Source organism: Erinaceus europaeus, chromosome 12 (genome assembly GCF_950295315.1).
Source record: "Erinaceus europaeus chromosome 12, mEriEur2.1, whole genome shotgun sequence".
In the NCBI taxonomy this organism is placed as follows: domain Eukaryota; kingdom Metazoa; phylum Chordata; class Mammalia; order Eulipotyphla; family Erinaceidae; genus Erinaceus; species Erinaceus europaeus.
In genome coordinates, this window is record NC_080173.1 from 37268338 (window position 1) to 37284138 (window position 15801).

Sequence of the window (15801 nt, forward strand, 5' to 3'; positions counted from 1 at the left end):
CACATCTTATCACGTGCAAGGACCTGGTTGCAAGCCCCTGGCCCCCACCTGCAGCGGGGAAACTTCACATGATGAAGCACTGCTACAAGTGTATGTGTATGTGTGTGTGCCTCTCTCTCTTTCTATCTTCCATTCTTCCTTGCAATTTTTCTCTATCCTATCAAAATAAACTAATTGAAAAAATATTTAGATAAAATATTTAGATAAAAATAAATATTTTTCTAAATATTTAGAAAAATATTTAGATAAAAAGAGAATAAATTGGTTAGAACCAGGCAATTTTTCTAGACCTATATTTTGTCTCTCTTATAGGCAATTTTTAGTAATTTTACTTGTTAGAGAGAGGGAGTGAGAGAAAGAGATAGAGAGAACCAGCTGCCAGTCAGCATATCACTCTGGCATATGTGGTGCCAGGAATCAAACTTGGGACGTCACACTTGCAAGTCCAGTGCTCTACAGGCTATGCCCCCTCCTGGACCACAAGAGACCACATTTAATCATAGTTTTTAAAAGTGATAGAGAAATTCTACAAGTCAGAAACCTCTCATGGTCTATTTAAGACACCTCAACACTGTAAATATAGAAGACTTTTGAATTAAATTATTTCATAAATGTCCAATAAACCAAAGCAAATTCTTAAAATTCAGCCGGTTTTATTTGCTGCCATGCTGCAGGTGGTTTGTCAAGCAGCTATTTCATTTTGCAAGCTGTCTGTCCTGTAGTTTTTGATATTCTGGAAGCAACAGCAACATTCACTTCCTTTCAAAGAGAGTGGTTTTCAATTTAGTTATATTCAGCAACCCACAAATCTTCAAGGCACTGTGAGGAAAATGGGTTTCAGATCTTGGCTAAGATGCAGGTGCTTCTGTTGAGAACCATGAAGTACAGATGCTCTGAAACCTTTGAGTGGTTGCTTCGACACAGAACATCAAAAGTGAGCTTCTCTTTGAGTCAGGAAAATGAAAGCAAAAATTCACATAATAGCACTACATCCAAAATTGCTTTTAATCACAGGAAAAAAATGAGGCAAGTGTAATATTTATTTCCCCACACCGTAAGAGCTGAGCAGTTCTCTGACAAAATAAATTAAGTAAATAAAAAATTGCAAACCTCCAAAACAACATATTAATTTTTTAAATTTCTTTATTGAGAGATTAATGGTTTATAGTCAACAGTAAAATACAATATCTTGTACATGCATAACATTTCCACATAACAATACAACCCCCACTAGGTCCTCCTCTGCCATCATGCTTCAGGACCTGAACCCTCCTCCACTCCAAAGTCCTTGACTTTGGTGCAATACACCAGCTCCAGTCCAAGTTCTGCCTAGAGTTTTCCCTTAAGATCTTGTTTTCCAACTTCTGTATATGAATGAGATCATCCCATATTCATTCTTTTGTTTCTGACTCACGGTATCTTTGAGCTCCATCCAAGATGGGGTAAAGGTAAATTCACCGTGAACCTAAGACTTTGGAGCCTCAGGAATAAAACTCTCTTTGCATAGCCATTATGCCATCTACCCCTGTTCACTTTTGTCAAGTTTTCCACATAACAATTCAACCCTCTCTAGATCCTCTTCTGTCACTATGTTCCAGGACCTGAACCCTCCCTGCCACCATTGAGTCCTTTATCTTGGTGCAATAAGCCAGTCCCAGGCCAAGTTCTGCTTTGTGTTAATTGTTCAACGTTTTTTGGTTTTTTTCGTAATTGGGTTCATTTCATTGAAGATGCCTTTAAAATTTAGTTGGAAAAGAATTCTGCCAATATGTGGGTCTAATGTGTGTTTGAGAATAAATGGTTGACCCCCTGCAAGCTCATCTATCAGTCTCCTCTTGGCATGCCAGCCTTGTGGTCGAGCAAGATGTGGCCAGAGTACATGGGGGAATTCCAACCTTCCTGTCAGTCTCGACCACATTACCCCACCTCTCCTCCCTCTGGTAGGCTTTGCCTTCTTTAAATTTCCATTTCCCCGTTCCTACATCACCATCCATACCTTCTCATTGCCTTGCTCTCTTTTTCCTTATAAGGAGATATTGGTCTCATTGGCCAGCTTGGCTGCCTTCCCCTGCACAGCTACCCCTTTATAAACTTGTAACTGAAACAAAAAGTGTTCCGTCCACTGCCACAGTACTCTGAGGGTTTGTCTTACTGTCCGCCGACACAGTATGCTGGAAGACTGCTCAGTGAGCTCACCCCTGCCACTGCTGGCCCAAGATTCCCCGCTCTCTGTCTAGGCCCTGGTGGCCAACAGACTGGGCAGTGAAGTGGAAGCGGGGCTGGCCCATTCCCCTGAGGAACCCGAAACCCACATTTTCCTCTAAGTATTTGATAGTTTCTGGTTTAACATCCAAGGGGTGTTGAAATCCACTACTATCACTCTGTTGCTGTAGCCCTATCAGTAGAAGTTTGATGTATTTAATTAGATGGCCTCTCATTGGGTGCATAGATGTGAATAATCGCTAAAACCTCTTGATTGACTGATCCTCTGAGCATTAATGAGAACACTCTAAAATTTTAGAATGATGGCATTAAAATATCTTCATTCTATAATATCAATAAATGTCAATGGCCTGAATTCACCTACTAAAATGCACAGAGTAGGAAGATGGATCAGAAAACACAACCCAACTATATGTTGTCCTGCAGGAATCCCATCTAACTCAACAAGACAAGGATGGATGGAAAGGATGGAAAACTACCATACAAGCCAATGGACCACAAAAAAGGGGCAGGAACAGTTATTCTCATCTGACACGATAGACCTTAAAATAAATAAAATTTAAAAAGATAGAGATAGGCATCACTTAACACATTAACATTTTAATGTGGACATGGCCTGGGAGGTGGCACAATGACTAGAGTGCTGGACTTCAATACACAAGGCCCCATCATTGAATATGCTAGAATGATAGTCTCTGGTTCTTTCTCTTTCTGTATCTTATGTTAATAAGTCTCAAAAAATATGTAAATTATACTTTGTGTGCTGATCATAATATAATAAATACAGATCTCAAAACATGAGACCAAACACCAGAAACTTAAAGAAATAAAATAAAGGGAGTCAGGCGGTAGCACAGCAGGTTAAATGCATGCTTTACAAGGACCCGCAGTAAGGATACTGGTTGGAGCCCCCGGCTTCCCACCTGCAGGGGAGTTGCTTCACAGACGGTGAAACAGGTCTGCAGGTGTCTTTCTCTCCCCCTCTCTGTCTTCCCCTCCTCTCTCCATTTCTCTCCGTCCTATTTAACAATGACAGCAACAATAACTACTATAACAATAAAAAACGAGGGCTATAAAAGACAAAATAAATAAATAAATATAATTTTAAAAAATAAATAAAAACAAAAGTCTTATGAGAGCAAAATTATGTACAGGGAGATAGAGGTGGATAAATTGGATAAAGTTAATTGTACAGTAATCGATGGAATCTAGATATTTTTCTTTTTAAACCAGAGCACTGATCAGCTCTGGCTTATGGCTGTGCTGGGGAATGAACCTGGAATGTCAGAGGCTCAGGCAGGAAAGATGTTTGTATAAGCACTATGCTAGTTCACCACCCTAAATCTAGTTTTCTGGTAATTTATACGGATGTCAAACTACCATGCTATATACAAGAGACCTATATATTGTGATAAAGCAAGGCTCCCTGGGGGCCCTGGTGGTACCGCACCGTGTTAAGCGCTCATGACACTGAGTATGGACTGACCAGTCAACGCCCATGTTCAGCAGGGAAGCAATTACAGAAGCCAGACCTTCCACCTTCTGCAACCCACAGCGACCCTGGGTCCATGCTCCCAGAGGGATAGAGAATGGGAAAGCTATCAGGGGAGGAGATGGGATATGGAGATTGGGTGGCAGGAATTGTGTGGAGTTGTACCCCTCCTATCCTATGGTTTTGTTAATGTCTCCTTTCTTAAATAATAAATAAATAAATAGAATCTGAGTTGGAGCCCCGGCTTCCCACCTCAGGGGGACTGCCTCACAAGCGTTGAAGCAGGTATCTATCCCTCTCTATCCTCCCTTCTTTTCTCATCTCTCATTGTTCTATCCAGCAACAACAGCAACAAGGGTAACAAAATGGAAAAAATGGCCCTCAGGAGCAGAGGATTCATAAAAAAAATTCTCCCTGAATAAAGCTTTTAAAAAATAGCTGTTCAAATTATTAAAATGAAATTAGAGATGAACCTTCAGTAAATGTAACTTTAAAAGTATTGACATTTATTTCCAGTTATAAAAGGGAAATATGTTTATTGCAAAAACTGGAAACTCTGGAAAAGCACAAATTAAAAAATGACCATAACTTCATTTTAGTGTATTTCCATATATTTCTTATTCTTTGAATTGTTATCATAAACTGCTTACATTTCACTCTTCCTACTTAGCATATTATGATTAATTTCCCATTATGCTAATATTTAGTATGGTATTGTACTCAAAAGCTTAGCCAAGCTCCCATTGTTGCAGTTGTTATATGGTTTCCACTTACACTGGGGTAAATATTTTTGTATGTGTATCTGTTTGGATATCTCTCATTCTTTAGAATAAATTCTAGAAATGGAAATGCTGGGTTAGGATAAGAATATGCTCAAGTTTGGGGGCCGGGCAGTAGCACAGCAGGTTAAGCGCATATGGTGCAAAGCGCAAGGACCCACATAAGGATCCTGATTCGAGCCCTCAGCTCCCTACCTTCAGAGGTTCGATTCACAAGTAGTGAAGCAGGTCTGCAGGTGTCTTTCTCTCCCCCTCTCTGTCTTCCCTTCCTCTCTCGATTTCTCTCGGTTCTATCCAACAACGACAGCAATAACAACAATAATAACAACAACAAATAAGGGGGAACGAAAGGGGAAAATGCCCTCCAGGAGCAGTGGATTCGAAGTGCAGGCACACAAAAAATTAAAAAAAAAAAAAATATATATATATATATATATATATATATATATATACTAAAGGCATATGATAGAGAATATGTTAGCAGTATTTCTTTGGAATCATACACATAAATGATTACCCCATTGCAGTGACTAGTCATCTTCTAGGTAATTTCCCATGCAGGAACAATCTCAAGGCAGAGCTCTTTTGTTCATGCTGCCACACTGTATCAGTGAACTTGAGTGACAGCTGTCTATCTTGTGCTTGGCCCTTGTGCTGGCAGTTTCTCCTTCAGCTTATTTCCCTCACCGACTGGCTGACTTGAGCTCATGAAGCTGAGATACCAAGCAGGTTAGCAACCCAAGGTGACTATCTCCATTTCTACTTCTCTGTTCACGTCCCTGTACATCTGGTCTCTGACATACTTGTGAAATATCTTCCTCTAAAAGTGAAAGACTGAGTACCACTAAGTAGCAGCTAAAGCCATCCAAAATGAAACGAGAAAATAATATCAAGCAACACTTCTTCAGTTGCCAGATTCCATTTTCAGAATCTGTTTCATACCTCCCATAAAAAAGTTTCATATCAAAAGGAGATGAATTACTAATAATTGGGAAAGATGAGTTTGTGCAGTTGAGAACTACAAATTGACCTTGGGTATTAGACAATCAGTAAGAAAAACAGTGATCTCGATGCACCAGCAATAACCTTTCCTAAGTCACCAGGCTGAGTCTTTTAACAACCTCCCTAGCAATCTTTCCAAGTCTTATTTTAAAAAGATGTATTTATTTATTTACTTATGTTTACGCGAGAGAGAGAGGGTTGTGAAGAGAGAGAACCAGAGTATCACTTTGGCACACACAGTGCTGAATGAACCCAGAATCTCATGCTTGAGAATCTAATGTGTTATCTATTGTGCCACCTCCTTGATTGCAAGACTAATTGATTTATTAACATGACAAAGGAGGAAGGGAAGAGAGAAAAAGAGCAAGAACCAGAGCATCACTGTACCACTTGCAATGCTGGGGATAGAAGTCTGGGACTCATGCTTTTTAAAATTTTTATTTATAAAAAGGAAACACTGACAAAAAAAACATTAGGATAAGAGGAATACAACTCCACACAATCCCCACCACCAGAACTCCGTATCCCATCCCCTCCCCTGATAGCTTTCCTATTCCTTTTTTAAAAATATATATTTTTATATTTACTTACTTATTTTCCCTTTTGTTGCCCTTGGTTTTTTTTTGTTATTGTTATAATTATTATTGTTGTTGTTGTTATTGATATCCTTGTTGTTGGATAGGGCAGAGAGAAATGGAGAGAGGAGGGGAAGACAGAGAGGGGGAGAGAAAGACACCTGCAGACCTGCTTCACAGCTTGTTAAGTGACTCCCCGCAGGTGGAGAGCCAGAGGCTGAAACCTGGATCCTTTGTGCTTCCCACCAAGTGTGCTTAGCCTGCTGTGCTACTGCCCATCTCCCAGCTTTCCTATTCTTTATCCCACTAGGAGTATGGACTCAGGGTCATTATGGGGTGCAGAATGTGGAAGGTCTGGTTTCTGTAATTGCTTCCCCACTGAACATAGACATTAACAGGTTGATCCATACTCCCAGCCTCTCTATTTCTCTAGTAGGGCGGGGTTCTGGGTAAGGGGGCTCCAGGACACATTGGTGAGGTCAGCTGCCCAGGGAAATCGGGTTGGCATCATAGCATCTGGAACCTAGTGGTTGAAAAAAGAGTCAACAAACTGTTGACTAATCATGAACCTAAGGGGCCGAGTGGTGGCACACCTGGTTGAGCGCATGTATTTCAATGCTCAAGGACCCGGGTTCGAGCCCCTGGTCCCCACCTGCAGAGTAAAAGCTTTACGAGTGGTGAAGCAGGGCTGCAGGTGTCTCTCTGTCTCTCTCCCTATCACCCCCTCCCTCTTGATTTCTGGCTGTCTCTATCCAATAAATAAAGATAATAAATACAAAAAAACAAGTCTGTAATCATGAACCTAAAGGCTGGAATGGTTCAGATGATGAGTTGGGGGGTCTCTGTTTTGTAGATAGTTAGTAGGCCCATTTTAGTTATATTCCTAAGGGCCCATGACTATACTAGGTGTTTGTCTTTTATTTATTTTTTTTAGCCTGACATCTGATATGCAGGTGGTTTCAAGTTATGATGCCATGGCTGGAGAAAGAACCAGAAAGCTGGATCAGGGAAGAGAGTAGCTCCCAAATATGGGGAAAGTGTATAAATATTGTTGTGGGCCTCATACTTTTTAAGTCCAGCGTTAGAACTGCTGCACCACCTCTGGAACCATAATGATCTTTAAGGAACAGTCATCAGTGGACCATAAAGAACTTTCCTCTAGGAGACTGTAAAATGAACTTATTTTCTTAAGACCTACCACTGAAAGAACCAAGTGAATTAAGACAAAGAAAGACATTATTCATCTGTTTGGTTTGGGGATAATTAAAATCAGAATGTTTGTTGGGAAATATCCTCTTAATCACCCACACATTTTTAATTTTCTACTTATAACTATCCTATCTATTCATAAGTGATAATGTGTTTTGACTGTATTAGGAAAATAGCAGTTGTTCTGAGAAATTTATATACACACAAATAACAAAACTTCTAAAGCCAAAGGCAAGACAACATTTAATCTAAGACCTGATCTAAATTACTGTGTTGGTTTGGTTAAATAAATGTATAAATTTCCACTTGTTTCCAAAAACACTGAATAATTTGTACAGCTCTATTTCTGTGAACAAGTGAAAAAAAACTGGATAAAAGAGCTGGTGAAAAAAAGCATTTAAAAGTGGTCAAGTGTCTGGGGAGATATTCATAATGGTTCTGCAAAAGATTTTCATCTCTGAAGCTCCCATGTTCCAAATTCAATCCCCTATACTACCATACACCAGAGTTCAGCGGTGTTCTGGTTAAAAAAAAAAATTGTGTGTGTGTGTGTGTGTGTGTGTGTGTGTGTGTGTGTGTGAGAGAGAGAGAGAGAGAGAGAGAGATAACTCCTTAATAGAGCTCAAGATTTTCATGTGTGAGTTCCTGAGTTCTATCCCTGACACTGCATATGCTAGACTTATACTGAAGTCTTTCTGACTCTTACTTATTTTCTCTGTCTCTTCCATTCATTAACACAAATAAATAATTCTAAGGGGCCATGTGGTGGTGCACGTAGTAAAGTGCACATATTACAGTTCACAAGGATGCAAGTTCAAGTCCCTGGTTATCACCTGCAGGGACAAAGCTTCATGAGTGGTGAACTAGGGCTGCAGGTATCTCTCTGTGTCTCTCCCTCTGTCTTCCCTACCCTCCCAACTTCTGTCTTATCCAATAAAAATGGGAAAAAATGGCCACCAAAAGCAGTGGATTTGTAGTACCAGCACCAAGCCCCAGTGATAACCCTGGAGACATAAATAAATAAATAAATAAATAAATAAATTCTTTTTAAAAAGCTCAATAGATAGGATGTCTGTATTGCTATATGTGAGACCCAGGTTTGAACTTTAGCAATATATGAGTGGTGTTATGGCAGAACAGGAAGCTTTGGTGCTTTTGTCTCTCTTCCTATGTCTCTTCATCTGAATGAAACAGTATCTTTTACCCTCCCCCCCTCCCCCCCAAAAAATTGAATAGCTAGTAAATCAGTGAGGAATTGTTTGGCTAAAAGTCAAGGAACATAGAAATTCAGCATGGTAAATCTGTCACAAAGGTTGCTATTACCCAAGAGAAAACCATGAAGCAGTCCTTACAATAGTGTCATTGAGCAAAAGAATCAACATTTAGAATACTGGGTTACCAGGGAAGCAATGGGCCTTATTCTCCATAGAACATGGATCTTTTGGTTTTTATACTATGTAAAGGTATCACCTAAAAACAGAAAGATCTCAGGACAAGTCCTACTGCTTTTAAAACCATTTGATGGGAGTCGGGCGGTGGCGCAGTGGATTAAACGCACGCAAAGCGCAGGGACCGGCGTAAGAATCCTGGTTCGAGCCCCGGCTCCCCACCTGCAGGGGAGTCGCTTCACAGGCGGTGAAGCAGGTCTGCAGGTGTCTATCTTTCTCTCCCCTCTCTGTCTTCCCCTCCTCTCTCCATTTCTCTCTGTCCTATCCAACAACAAAGCAACGTCAACAATGGCAATAATAACCGCAACGTGGCTGCAACAACTAGGGCAACAAAAAGGGGGAAAAAATGGCCTCCAGGAGCAGTAGATTCATGGTGCAGGCACCGAGCCCAGCAATAACCCTGGAGGAAGAAAAAAAAAAAAAAAAACCATTTGATGACTAAAGAAAGAAAAAACAGGCCCAAATAGACTATTCCATGTTGTAACCCTGCAGATTTAATATCTCACCTAACTGCAGCTTTAACTTTTCCAAGGCAAAACAAGACAGAACAAAATGGAATTCTAAAACAATCTAGAATCTTCCAGTTACAACTAGGAAGGCAATCTGGGGGTCAGGCAGTGGCACACCTGGTCAACCACACATGTTACAATGCTCAAGGACTCAGGTTCAAGCCCCCAGTCCCCATCTGCAGGAGCGAAACTTCATAAGTGGTGAAGCAGTACTGCAGACCTCTCTCTCTCCTTCCCCTTCTCCCACTCCTTTTATTTCCCTCCCTTCCCTCTCAGTTTCTCTCTGTCACTATCCAATTAATTAATTAATTAAGGCAATCTGTATGTTAGAAGCCCTTGCTTTCCTCTGAGAGAAGGTGGCAATAAAATCTTATATATTTATTTTTGACATCACTAGGGCTGACTTTTTCAGGCACAGAGACAGACAGAATGGGAGTGAGGGGTGACCAAAGCATCCTTTAGAGGCATTTCTTTGGTGGCCTCACACATGGCAAAGCAGCATGTGACTAAGATATGCTAGGCTGGCATATCTTAGTAGAGTCTTCTTTCCTGTTCTAATAAGTTTGTTCTACTCTCTTCTGACATTAAAAACTTCCCATTTTGTACAACCACTGCAGAATTTGTCTACTTGCTGGGTGGGAAGCTGCCTGTTTCATGAACAAAGCCAGTAAGATCTCTAAAAATTTTCAGATGAATTTTGTTCTTTTAACAGTAGTATCAGAACATACACTTGCTTTCTTTACTCCTTTTTTCCCCTTAGGGATCTAGAATTGAAGCTCTTAGGTTTTCTCTTTTATTTGTTTGCTTGAAATCGAGTATTTTTATAGTAAGGGCTGAAGAAAGGAGAGCCACTGTAAATGTAATTCGATAGAAAGCCATAGAGGCTGGAGAGACAGCATACTGGTTTTGTAAAAGACTTTCATGCCTGAGGCTCTGAACTCCTAGGTTCAGTCCTCAGCACCATCATAAACCAGAACTGAGTAGTGCTCTAGTGTCTCTCTCTCTTTCCGTATCTATGTAATCTATCTCTATTTTTCTCTGTATGTATTTCATTTAAAAAAATAGGGAATGGAAAAACAGCTTACTTGGGTAGTGTGCTTTCATTGCTATGCAAACTTCACAGGTTCAAGGCCAGTTCTAAGTGCACCAAAAGTACTGTGATACTCTCTCTCTCTCTCTCTCTGTGTGTGTGTGTGTGTGTGTGTGTGTGTGTGTGTGTGTGTGTTTTCCACCAGGGTTGTCACTGGGTCTTGGTGCCTGCACAACAAACCCACTGTTCCTGGAGGCCATCTTTTTTTTTTTTTTAATTTCCTTTTGTTGTCCTTGTTGTTTTATTGTTGTAGTTATTATTGTTGTCATTGTTGGATAGGACAGAGAGAAATGAAGAGAGGAGGGGAAGACAGAGAGGCGGAAAGACAGACACCTACAGACCTGCTTCACTGCCTGTGAAGCGACCCCCCTGCAGGTGGGAAGCCGGGTGCTCAAACAGGGATCCTTATGCCGGCCCTTGGGCTTTGCGCCACTTAACCCACTGCGCTACCACCCAACTCCCTGAGGCCATCTTTTTTGTCCATTGCTGTTGTTATTCCTGTTATTGTTGTTATTGCTGAATAGGACAGAGAAATTTGAGAGAGGAGGTCTACTCTTTTCTTTCTATATTATAGATCAAATATTAAAGGTATTGATTTTTTATGTTTTATTTTCCTTTTTTGTTGCCCTTGTTTTTATCATTGTTGTGGTTATTATTGTTGTTGTTATTGATGTTGTTGTTCCAGATAGGACAGAGAGAAATGGAGAGAGGAGGGGAAGACGGAGAAGGAGAGAAAAACATAGACACCTGCAGACCTGCTTCACTGCCTGTGAAGCCACTCCACTGCAGGTGGGGAGCTGCGAGCTCAAACTGGGATCCTGATGCTGGTCCTTGCCCTTTGCACCACGTGCACTTAACCTGCTGTGCTACTACTGCTCAACTCTCTAAAGGTATATATTGATTTTAATCATACCTCCTAGACAAAACAAAACAAACATCTAGACTTCTGATAGTTTTCACTATGGATCTAGGTCAGTATTCTTTTAAAATAAGAAAAAAACAAAACAGAACAAAACGGGGGCCAGGCAGTAACACACCAGGTTAAGCCACATAGTGCAAAGCGCAGGAACTGCTCAGGGGTCTCAGTTCAAACCCCTGGCTCCCCACCTGTAGGGGGATCGCTTCACACATGGTGAAGCAGGTCTGCAGGTATTTATCTTCCTCTCCTTCCTCTCCAACTTCCTCTCCTCTCTCAAATTTCTCTCTGTCCTATTCAGTAAGAACAACAATAACAGCAACAACAGTAATGGACAAAAAAGATGGCCTCCAGGAGCAGTGGATTTGTCATACAGGCACCAAGTCCCAGTGATAACCCTTGTGAGGAAAAACAAAAACAGAAACATGTATTTGTTAGGGAGAAAGAATCAAAGCATCACTCTAGCACATAGGATGCTGGGGTTGAATTCAAGACTTCATGCTTGAGAGTCCAGCAGTTTATCCAGTGCACCTCCTCCAGACTGCTCCCTACCCCCATAGTTTCCTTTCACTCACCACCATTACAGTTCCCATTAAAGTTAGATAGACTGCTAAAGCTGGATCATGAGTTTAGGATGTAACATTTTGTGATATGCTGTAGTGACAAAAAACAAACTTTTTAATCAACCAAAGAAAAAGTGTGGGAAGCTAATTTTCAACTTTGAGAAAACTGAAATGCATACAAACTGTGTCAAGAAACCACCTTACATTCTGTGCTCTGGTATACTATACTACTCTGTATCACACTGCATTATATCCTTTCAACTCGTGCCACGGTCTGTGTGTGAAGAAGTTAATATAGCACAGGAATTAAGAGCACAAACTCTTATTCTTCACTCAGTTTTACTTCTTACTATCTGTGTGACCTAGAACAACATATAGAATTCTTTATCATTCATGTTCTTTTTTCAAGATTTAAAAAATTATTTATTGGATACAGAGAAAAATCAAGAGGGAATGGGAAGTTAGGAAGAAAGAGAGACATGTGTAACACTGCTTCACCACTCATGATGTTTTTCCTGCAAGTGGGGACTAAAGGCTTGAACCTAGGCCCTTGCACACTATAACATATGAGTTCAACCAAATGTGCCTCCTCCTTCCCCTTCACTCTATGTTCTTTTATAAATGTATTTTTATTAGTGATTTAATATTGATTTACAAAGTTATAAGATAATAGGAGTATAATGTCATACGGTTCCCACCACCAGAGTCTTGTGTCTCCATCTCCTCTATTAGAAACTGCAGTAGTTTTTCCAAGGTCACCGATATGGGCTGATTCTATATTTATATATCTATATCTATATATACATTTCTTTTCCCGATTTTTTTAATGGTCCCACCTTTACTTCTTCCTTTCTAATTCATCCCTATACCTGTTACTACACTTCCAAGTGTCTTTCCTTTTATTCCTCTCTTCTCTCAGATAAGAGAAACAGTGCCTGCCTTTCTCTGGAGTTTTCCAGATTTTTTCCCTTTCCTACAAGTAGAAACTAAACTGGAATTGGCATATTGCACCAAAGTAAAAGACTCTGGGGTGGGTGGGTGGGGAGAATACAGATCCAAGAAGGCTGAAAGAAGACCTAGTGGGGGTTGTATTGTTATATGGAAAACTGGGAAATGTTATGCATATACAAACTATTGTATTCACTGTCAAATGTAAAACATTAATTCCCCAATAAAGAATTTAAAAAAATAAAATAAGATTCCTGGTGGAATAGGGGTATAGAATCCTCTTGTCATATTCTACTATCTCTTACCCCTCTGGGAATATAGACCAAAATTCTTTTTGGGATGCAGAAGGTGAGAGTTCTGGCTTCTATAATTTTGTCTCTGCTGGATAAGGGCATTGCCAGGTCAATCCATACCCCCAGCCTGTTTCTATCTTTCCTTAGTGGGTCAGGGATCTGGAAAAAATGAGGTTCCAGGAAGCATTGGTAAGGTCACCTGCAAAGGGAAGTCAGAATAGAATCATAGTAGGAACTTGGAGACTGAAAGGCAGTAAGATGGAAAGCAGGACAAAATGTTCAATACACAGGAACCAGAAAGTAGAAATAAAGCATATGAAAGTATGGACTTTAGGGTGAAAGGAGGATAGGAAATCTGTCTTAGGTATGTTCCTAGGAGCCTCTGTCTTAGTAATCTTTTGAGTGTGATATCTAACATGGGAGTGAACTAAAAATATTGTCTGGGAAGTTATAGTCAGAGTTGAGAATAGAACTAGAAAGCTGCATTAGGACAGAGTAGTTCCCAAACTTGAAGAAAATATAGAAATACAATTAACCATTTACCACATCATTCTAACCTGGGGCCCATATCTATTCATATTTAGTACCAAAGCTTGTATAACCTCTGAGTCCCTGTCAGACTGTTTACAATCTATGGTCACAGCTGGGAATATTCTAAGCTGCACTAATTTCAGGACCAGTCTTCCTCAAGTGACAGAGTAGGATAACTCCAACCTCCCTTTGAAGAGTGGGGCAGTGCCTACTATTGGTAGTTCATAGTGAGGGTCAATGTTCCTACTGTAAAAGGCAAAATAAGAGTAGATACCACATTGTAAATGTAAGGTTTAATTGAACTAATTCAAGAGAGTTACACAGGTTGTTCTCTGGTAAGACATAAGTGCTATGTTAATGGTAGCTAAAATTATTTCTGTAAGTATTAAATGAATACATGGATAGTGCCTAGAACAGTGCCTGGCATATAGTGAACACAATAAATATTATTCATTGTTAGCTTCATTCTTTCATACAACAAATATTTACTGAGTGTCTTTTCTGTGCCAGATCAATAATGGATTCATTCTAGGGTAGTGATGTCCAACAAAAAAGTAATGTGAACTAGACATGTAATTTTAAATTTTGACCAGTCACATTACCAAAGTAAAAAAGATGGCGAGCTCCTGGGCTGCATCTCCTTTGAGCTGTTTGCAGACTAAGCTCCAAAGACCCCAGAAAACTTTCATGCTCTGAGCACTGGAGAGAAAGGATTTGGTTATAAAGGTTCCTGCTTTCACAGTTATCCCTGGATTTATATGCCAGGGTGGTGACTTACACGCCATAATGGCACCAGAGGAAAGTCTATCTACGGGGAGAAATTTGAGGATGAGAATTTCATCCTGAAGCATACAGGCCCAGGCATCTTGTCAATGGCAAATGCTGGACCCAACACAAATGGTTCCCAGTTCTTCATCTGCATTGCTAAGACCCAGCGGTTGGATGGCAAGCATGTGGTCTTGGCAAAGTGAAGGAGGGCATGAATGTTGTGCAGGTCATGGAGGGTTTTGTCTCCAAGAATGGCAAGATCAGCAAGAAAATCACCACTGCTGACTGTGGACAAATCTAATAAATTTGAGTTGTTTTATTTTAACCACCAAATCATTCCTTCTGAAGCTCGGCAGAGCACCCCTTTATCCCTCTGCTCAAAACACCCTATAACTGTGCTCTTGCTACAGTCCTTCGGTTTCCATGTATTCCTTATCGATCTCTTCCAAGTCTAGCTGGATTGCAGAGTTAAGTTTATGATTATGAAATAAAGAAATAAACAGCAAAAAAAGAGTACACTGTTGGTAGAAATGTACATTTGTGTAGCCTTTCTGAAATTAAAAAGTAGAGAAGCTTAGGAGGTAGCACAATGGTAGAGTTTTGGGGTAGCAAGTATGTAGTCCTGAGTTTGATTGCTGGCATCACATATGCCAGAGTGCTGCTCTGGCTTCTCTTTTTCTCTCTCTCTCTATAGCTCATGATATAAGTAATTCTTTAAAAAAGATTAAAAGTAGAATGGCAAGGGAGTGGCTCAGTGGACTGAATACAGGACTTGCATGCTTGAAGTTTGAGTTTGATTCCAGGCATCATATGCTAGAACAATATTCTGACGTTTATCTTGTAAAAATAAATCAATCTAAAAAAATTAGGGGCTGGATGGTGCTGCACCCACTTGAGTGCACATGTTATAATGTACAAGGACTTGGATCAAATCCCCCAGCCCCTACCTGCAGAAAGAAACTCTGTGAGAGATTAAACAGTGCTACAGATGTCTGTCTCCCTCTATATCTCCCCCTTACCCTAGGCAATAAAGAAATATAATAAAAAAATTGAGAGCGCCAGGTGGTGGCACACAATTAAGTGTGTATTACAGTGCACAAAGACCCCAGGTTCAAGATCCCAGTCCCTACCTACAGGGGAAAAAATTCACAAGTGGTAAAGCAAAGCTGCAGGTCTCTCTATCTCCCTCTTCCCTCTCAATTTCTTTCTCTATCCAATAAATGAAATCCAATAAATGAAATACAAAATTGAAAAAATAAAAATAGGCTGTCAAAATAGTTTACTTGGACATTGTGCTGTTTTGCCATACATGCAACCTAGGTTCAAGCCTGGCCTCCAATGCTATGAAGGAAGCTTTGGTGCTGTGATTTCAAGAGCACTGCTCAGCTCTAGCTTCTTCTTCTAGCGTTTGCCCTTCTTCCGTAGCCAGTCAACAGCGTCAGGTTGAGCCTGATG

General features: G+C 40.3%; 1 pseudogene; it reads left to right on the plus strand.

Annotated features, from left to right (window-relative positions):
- The first annotated feature begins 877 nt into the window (after positions 1-877).
- Positions 878-14656, plus strand: LOC103120903 (peptidyl-prolyl cis-trans isomerase A-like; annotated as a pseudogene).
- Positions 14657-15801: the final 1145 nt, after the last annotated feature.